The sequence below is a fragment of the Paramisgurnus dabryanus genome, chromosome 3 (assembly GCF_030506205.2).
Source record: "Paramisgurnus dabryanus chromosome 3, PD_genome_1.1, whole genome shotgun sequence".
NCBI classification, from domain to species: domain Eukaryota; kingdom Metazoa; phylum Chordata; class Actinopteri; order Cypriniformes; family Cobitidae; genus Paramisgurnus; species Paramisgurnus dabryanus.
The window spans coordinates 21183482-21192522 of record NC_133339.1 but is presented as its reverse complement, the minus strand read 5'-3'; positions in this window follow the sequence as shown (position 1 = coordinate 21192522).

Here is a 9041-nt window from a genome sequence, read left to right as displayed (position 1 = left end):
CCCCAATCTCATCATTTGGATGCAGACATTACTTTGACCTTTAAAGATGTGTGCATTTGCGTGCATTCATGGAGAAAAGGACTGTACCTCTAAATGCATTCATACCTGCCTGTTTCTTTTGTCTCAAAGTATTTGAAGTTTTTTTCACAAAACTCAGGATTAATCATGGATGTATTCATCCCTGAGCATACTCAACTACAACAAAACCGCTTTCACAATTTTCACATTATAAAACAATCCCTTTCCTGACAATCATGAAACCATTTATAAATTCGTCCTTTAAAGGGACACTCCACTTTTTGGAAAATATGCTAATTTTCCAGAGTTAAACATTTGATTCTTACAGTTTTGGAATCCATTCAGCTGATCTCCGGGTCTGGCGCTAACACTTTTAGCATAGCTTAGCACAATCCATTAAATCTGATTAGACCATTAGCATCACGCTAAAAATAGTAAGAGTTTGGATATTTTTCCTATTGAAAACTTGACTCTTTTGTAGTTACATCATGTTCTAAGATTAAAAGTTGTGATTTTTTTAGGTTGATATGGCTAGGAACTATACAACTATACATTCTGGCATAATAATCAAAGACTTTTCTGGTATAACATGGCTGCAGCAGGCGTAGTGATATTACGGACTGCTCGAAAATAGTCCCCTGCTATTAAAAGTAACCACCGGTAGTATTTTCGGGCAGTGCGTAATTGGTTGGTTATTTTTTAGAACAATGCTAATGGTCGCAATGCTAATGGTCTAATCAGATTCAATGGATTATGCTAAGCTATGCTTAAAGTGCTAGTGCCAGACCTGGAGATCAGCTAAATGGATTCCAAAACGGTAAGAATCAAATGGTAAGAATCAAAACGGTAAAAATCAAATGTTTAACTCTAGGGGAGCTGGAAAATGAGCATATTTTCAAAAAAAGTGGAATGTCCCTTTAAGGCACTCAAGTAACCTAGAAATACAAAAAGAGTTGTAATATCCATCATTTTTGCATTTATTGACTGGTCTTGTTTTGAATCATATCCAGCCAAATGTGGATGTATTTGTTTATATAAATGTGCTGATGGCATTGACTCGAGTCTTTCCACATGTATTGTTTTACATCAATAACACTAAAACAAGACACCATTTCTTTTAAATGCTGAGCAGAGGAAATCAAAGTTGCTTGTTGAAGCGAGAGAACAAGAGATCTTGCCTTCTATTTAAAGGGGCATCTCATGCCAATAGCACATTGCCTTAATGAACAACAAGGTGTCAAAACAGCTTAGATGCTACTTTGTGATTTTTTCTGGGTTCACAGAGCTTCCAACCACCATCCACCTTACTTCCCTCTTCTAACAGCCTGGAAAATTGACCCTGGAGCTCCAATGTCATGCCAAGCCATTCTCAGACATAACACGGTGCTAACGAGTAAACATCATAAACATTGCTTTTTAAATGCACTTGCATGAGGTCGAAGATCAACAACAAGTGAGCCATGTTGATGAACCGGTAGATTGTGGTGCTAACAACACAGAGGTCATTGGTTGGATGAAAATGCACAATTTATTAAACTATCCCAAGATTTGAAGTAGTTGCAGTTGAATCTGTAAGGGATTTTTGGTTGTATTTACAGCTTTCTGTGTTTTGACCCTTCTATACCTTCAAATAAATAATGTGCATGGGACCTCTAACAATCTCAGATCTTGACATCCCACCACATTATTCATACACTAAGATTACCTTTGATTGTGCTGAGATGTCAACATTTTTCATTAAAGAAGATAGTTAGTAATGTTAGTAAGGTGCTCTTGATGTCTCTGCAAATGGTACGCTGTAGCTGCATTTTGGTAATTGGAGAACATTTGAAGTGTGTGTGAAAATGCTTGTGTGTGTGCTTACTCAGCTTTATAAAAGTATATTGGGGGAGGTAATTGCAGACTCTGAGACCCAGGTGGGTTCTTCATCTCAGGTTTAACCCAATAAGCAAACTTTAGTCCTTTGTGACATCATTAGAAAAAAACTGCAAATGCTGCAGGTTATCGCTTCACGTCCCTAGAAAGTGCCCACAGGATAGAAACGAACAAATGAGATATATTTAATATCTAGATTTGGTGTATATGCTTCTTTTACACACCAGTGATAATAAATGGAGAACAAATAGAGAATCCAACTCAAGTTTTTCTGTTTCTCAGATGTTGATGTTATTACCCACATGTGTCCCCAGGAATTATTTACAAATTTTAAAGTCTTAAACTTTAGATTATTAAGATACAATCTTTAACTTTTTGGGCTAATAAAAAATAAAAAATAAAAAAAATCAGTTTTGAGCAATTATAGGGATAGTTCACTCCAAAATTAAAATGTTGTCATCATTTTCTCACTTTCATAATGTTACAAACCTGTATGAGTTTCGTTGTTCTGATGAACACGAAGAAAGATATTTTGAGGAGTGTTTGTAACCCAACCGGTCACGCGCCCCATTTATGGAAGAGAATGGAACCCATGAAAGATTTGTTTACAAACATTCCTCAAAATATCTTCTTTTGTGTTCATTAAAATTAAGAAATTCAAACAGGTTTGTAACAGCATGAGGGTGAGTAAATGATGACAGAATTTTCATTTTTGGGCAAACTATCCTTTTAAGCAAGTATGTAAAAAAATCTCCATACACAATACTAAGCTTATAATAATGATTTATAAGCTGAACTGTCATCTTGGATTTCATGTGAAATGTCAACAAACGTAAAAATTAAGTACGTAAAGTAGCCTGCAGTTTTTAAACAGAAATTGCAATAAAGAATTAAAAAAATCAAACTTTCACGAAAGTTTCATACCGAGCCCCTAAGGTGACATTGGAGTAAAAAAAATCTAAAGTTTAGTTTCATGTGCTCACGTTAAACTTTCATGTGCTCACGCAAAACCTTTATGTGCAGAATTTATTTTTAAAGTTTAGTTTCGCGTGCTCGTGTGAAACTATCGCGCACGCACGTGAAAGGTTTCGCGTGAGCACATGAAAGGTTTTGCGTGAGCACATGAAAGTTTCACGTGAGCATATAAATATAAAAACATACAAATATATCAAATGAAAGAACAGACCCTCTGCTTTCAAACAAATAATAAACAAACAAACAAACAATACAGGGAAAAAAAGGTTTCATCCTATCTATATTTTGTTCTCTGCTTATAAACTCTTAAATTTGGGTTTTTAATACTATTTTTTTTTTTTTTTAGGAAAAAGTTGAAATAATTGCATTTTTGTGAAGGGATTTTATTTAAGATCAGATTCAGAATTTTTTTTAAAAACATACACAGAGTTTAAAATTAGTAAATAATTTTTTGCTTCAGTTTTTTATAAATTGGGTAAGTGCCATCTAGTGGATAATCACGGTATTACAGATTAACATAAAACCTCATTAGGAACACTTTTAATGTTTTCTCTTTATTGACTAGATAACTCGTCAATGGTGGGTAAAGAGTTAATAACACATGGTATGACAAACTTAGAACACATTTAAAGGGCACCTATGGTCCGATTCACGATTTTACATGTAAGTGTGTGTTAGTACATGGTAACGATATGCAAAAGATGCAAACCCCAAAGGAATTATTATCATAATTCCTCCCACTTCAGACCTGTAAACTAACTCCTGTTGGCATTGCCTTGTGAGCAAATCTTTCAAACATGGTGGAACATTGTTTTTTTAGCAATGAAATAGGGGCCCTTTAATATCTGACTTTACATGGACTTTCAAATAATTTGTTTTCATTAAAAGTGTGTTATTTAGTAAGTTTGCAACACTTTTTTTGGACTATATATTCAAAAAACAGCAATGCTTATTCTGTAAAAAGGCAGATCCAGATGCGATATGATTTATCATCACACTTCTTAAAAATTTTAATCATCAGATATCAGCATGATCTAAAAGAATCATCAGCTGCTCTGAATAGCTGATGGTGAAGGAAAGATGTCTGGAAACCTGAGTCAGAGCACTTGCTGAGCGAATGCCTCGCAAATGACATTGATCAATAAACCCATAATTTAGCACTTCTGACACCTTATGCTCCCAATCACTTTCCAAGTATCTTCACTGCTGATTAATAAGTGCTGTGCCTGACAGCTCTGTACAGAAATGTATAAAGAGGACTTTTCCAAAATTGTTCATGGTTTATTTAAAAAGCACTTATATTTAAATGTTTATTGAGTTAAAATATAAGCTACACTCGTCAAAAAGGGATGAGCCCAGCCCACTGGGTTGTAATTTAACCCATTCGGGGTTGTTTCAACACAAAATTCTGGGTTGTTTAAACCCATTGTTGGCATTTTTAGAATAGGCACTCTAAATAGAGCTGGGTTGTTTTTAAAACAGGTTAAACCTTAGCAGAGGTTAAAAATAACCCAGCAGATTTAAGGGGTTATGCAAACCAAAACTTTTAAACGTGGCTAAAGAGACCTGGAGGATGCCGAATGCCAGCTGTTTTTCAGCTGAGTGCCAACTTTCTTCAGTTGAGCGCTTTGGTAGCTCTGATACTTCAGCTGTGAGCCGGTTGGTTCTCAGTTCTCACACTGTGATTGGACGGCCGTGTGACAACTGATATTGACGAGTGTAGCTTTTAATGCAAAGTTGAATCACTTTTAATTCTCGGTGCTCTGGCCGAAAAAATGCAGAGCGCGGAAAAACCGCAGAGCGCCGGTGTTCAGCGTGGAAGAAAACCGCTAGCTGCAGGCTTATTTGAAAAACGCCGTTTCCATTGGAAACAATTACAAACATGGGCCGGCCGCAGCTGTAAAAGCTTTGGTGTGCACGCCCCCTAAGGGATTGTGCACACCAAACTTTTAAACGCGGCTGAAAACGCCTGGAGAACGCCGAATGCCAGCTGTTTCTCAGCTGAGTGCCAGCTTTCTTTAGCTTTGGTAGCTGTGATACTTCAGCTGTGAGCCTGTTGGTTGCTGTGGTAATGCCCGCCGCCCCTCCATTGTGATTTGACGGCCCCATGAGAAATGATATTGACGAGCTGAGCTTTTCACCCAAAGTTGAATAGTTTTCAACTCTCGGCGCTCAGCGCTGAATGCGGAAAAAAAACGTTCAGTGCGGAGAAGAAAACCGCTAGCTGCTGGTTTTTTTAAAAACGCAGAGCTTCCATTTGAAACAATTGAAAACATGCGCAGCCGTGGGCGTAAAAGTTTTGGTGTGCACGCCCCCTAAGAGTGTAAACATTCATTTAAAGCAAGTGCCAGGTGTCCTGTAAAACATGATAATTTTATACTCTTGAGTTATACTGAGGATCTACAAACAAGTCCTTTAGGTTAATGTGATTCTGAAAAACCACTTAAAAATGCATCTCTTTTAAAACTATGACTCCTGGAATTAAAGGCACTCATGTGTCCTCCTCCACGGGGTCATGGTTGGCTTGCTTGTTTTAATTATAAGTAGTCCATACTAATTAAGGCTGAAGTTGCTAATAGATTTTCAAGTTCTTTGAGAAAGCTTTTTGCATTTTCACTTACTAAAAATTACAGTTGGAGTGAAATGAAACATTATGCACAATGCTTCACCTTGCCTTTTGTGTTGCTCAGCGGATCCATAAAAACTGGTGCAACAAAAGACTTTTTGCATTTAAGAATAAGATGCAATTATTCAAAATATTTGAATTAATAAGAATTATAAGTGATAATATGTCAGATATTTATACTAAGTGAGAAAGGTTAGCTAGGGGGCTTTTTGGTTAGGGTTGATTACTTTGCATGTCTTTAAGCTGGGCTTCTTAAAATAGCCTATACATGGTGTCAGCTTCTGCTCCATTTGATTTTATCATGAGCAATATCTTCTTAATTAGCAAGTATTACAGGCTGTTACACGTCACAGCATTCAATTCTAAGAGGGCAGCATAGAGCGAAACTAATCTGGTTTGAGCTTTGATTGTACTGGGCAGCTGAACAAGAAGCCTGGCGTGGGAAGAAATGGACCTGGTTTTATTATCCCCTGAAATAGGCCACATTCACCGCATATGGATTTGAGATTACCATCTTTCTCCCATGTATGGATGAAAAGTCTACCCGAGTAAAAGGGAGAGCAAAGTGATATCATATTTTCTGTATTAAAAAAAAAAAAAAACGTTTGGTGGGGTATGGGCAAGGACTGCTGCTTGATCATGTAAGCTGATAAATGTGTCTTTTCTTAGCATTGGTTTTGCTCTTTAATTGATTTGCTCTTGTTTTCTGTTATGGAACATTATAAACAAATGCCATTGGGACCAAAAATACTGTCAGTGTCATCTGATTTAAAACCTTCTCATGGTAATACAACATGGAAACTCATCTCATATAATGGACAAAAATTTAAAGCTGATCCAGAATGGGTTTAAATTGTGTGGAATGGATGGTAAATGTGTTAAACCACATACTCAGTATTAATACGAGAAAATGTGACTCCAGGCTTATGTCTCATAATGTAATTTTACGATTAGGAGCATCAAAGTTTGATTTCAATATTTGACATGACCTTACTCAGTCAATGTTAAATATAACAAGGTTATATTTTTACAGAAAACAGTGACTTAAGATGGGTTTTCACAAACTGAGTCACAAATGATAGCAACAAAAAAAAAGATATTTATTAAACAATTAATGAGCATTTAATGACACTTCAAATTCAAAAAAGTTTTTCCACCCTATGCAGATGGATGCAAATTCTGACCAGATTTGTGTCAGCAATTTTTGATTTTATACATTACCAAAGACATTTCCTTTCTTTCGTGTTAACAGCAAGTAGGTATATTGTGAATGATTCTGTTGTTTTTGTTGTTGTCATATTGACTTTTCACGTGTCATTTACCCTGTAGTGCCCTCTAAGTGCTAATATATTTGCAAATTTGGTTTAAACAAATGCAATTAGCTATAATTAGCGATAAAGCTGACTCAATAAAAACCAAGTGTCCCTGAACATGCCCCAAACTTTAATTAAAATCAGTGAGCCAATCGCCTTGTCACAATTTTGTTCATGAGCACGTGCCCTTAATTTCTCACTATTTCAGGAACTATGTTTAATGCCTAAAGCAGAAATGACTAAGATACACCCAAACCCTTACTGACTTTCATCAGAAATGAAAAAGAGCAAGAGTCTTTGAAATGAAGGTACAGTGGTTCTGCAGTGCCACCAAGTGTATAAGCAGTCTCACTACCAAATCAAGCAATTAGTATTAAAAACAAAAAGGCATGGGTTGGCTGGTAGATACTGTACCTTTTGGGTTTCAAAAAACATCTTTTTCCATTGATGGCCATGCCAAATTCAGACAGTGAACTGACTGAAAAAGGGTTAAAAATGGTCCCTAACTGTCACTGGTGCAGTACCCTTTTAAAAGGTCCTAATATGTACCATTTGTATGTATACATTTGATACCAGTATGTACTACTAATACATATCTTAGTGCAAAGGTGTACTTTTTGAAAGGGTACTGCCTGATTGACCGCATATTTTATATATCTGGATGTATTCTTAACTAATTCAAAGAAAAAAGAAAAAAAATTGAATGCACACAAAAATGTAATGCTTATATGTAAATGTAGATTATTAAATAAAAGTTGAATCATTTTTAGAGGGCTCCTAAGCCATTGAGATTAATGGCATGCTAATGAATAGATTTCTCCAGGTATTATCTTTAGGCAACCTCATTTTAAAATTGACATATAATTGCATAGCTTTTGTTCACACTGTGCCACACCAAATGTGAATTAAAATGCTTTTCTATCTAATTGTTGTAAATGCAGCACCAAGCTGAACATACCACAGCTAAATTACTTATCGACCCATGTGTCTCATCAATCCAACTCAGCGTGTCACATCATCAGTGCCGATGTGCCCTATAGGTCCATGTCCCTGTATCCTTCTCCGAGTCCATCCAAACTCCTAATTAATTAAGTGTGTGTCACTTTAACTGAGGATAGTAAATTTAGAGGAGAGTGCAGAATCTGATATATCCATTGAGCCTACAAGAATTCATTAAGCTTTTATTAGACCCCGGAGGATGTGTGCCACCACATTTAGGCCTAGTAGTGTAATGTGTTAAAAGACTTTTTAAGGAGTTGGTTTTGCTAGACAGACAGACAGACAGACAGACAGACAGACCTTATTGCCAGATATTATTAGGAAAACTTGTAATTGTAGTGAGGTCATATGAAATTAGATTTAAGATCAGCAGGCATCTTTTATTTTATTATTATTATTATTTTTTTATTGTGCTTTAAACAAGAATACAACAACAATTTCAAAGCATGACAGTTCTTCAATAGTTTCAGTGAAGAGTGAAATAGTTTAAATTCACTCATAAAGTGTTGAAAACATGGGTGAGAATTTCTCCACTTGCAGCAATGGATATGATATTTACCAAAAAGAAGAATAATGTTCTGATAATGGATTATTTAAACCATCAACGTAATATAAAATGTGGTGTATGTTAGGATGTTTGGCATTTTTGAAATCGATCAGCAGGCATCTTGTTCAGTGGGACCATTGCTGGGAGAATAAAGAAAATTCCCGCAAAGATGCTTATGTATAACAATGCTGCCATCTAATGGAGCAAATCTGTATCCACTTTTGGTGATAGGGTGAGATTTAACACAATAAATGTAGTCAAATTAAATGCTTTATATTAGACATACTGTATGTAGACAAACTAAATTCATGTGGAGGAAATTTTAAGAGTATTGTATACATTTTAACCATTTATCATTTTCAAAACATAATTTTTTTTTGCAGATTTAATATTTTTTTATTGCCCCAATAGGCTTTATGCCCAGCTGCACTACTTCCTGAACTTCAGCCAGCTCCTTGTTTCCTGTCTGTCATTATTGGACAAACTGATTAATCCAGGTGTGCTTGACCTCAGTAGTCACAACAACAATAATCAGACACACCTGGATTAATCAGTTTGTCCAATAATGGCAGACAGGAAACAAGGAGGTGGCTGAAGTTCAGGAAGTAGTGCAGCTGGGCATAAAGCCTATTTATTCACCAAACAGTGATTTCATGCCATAGGTACTGTATGTCAACAATACAAATGC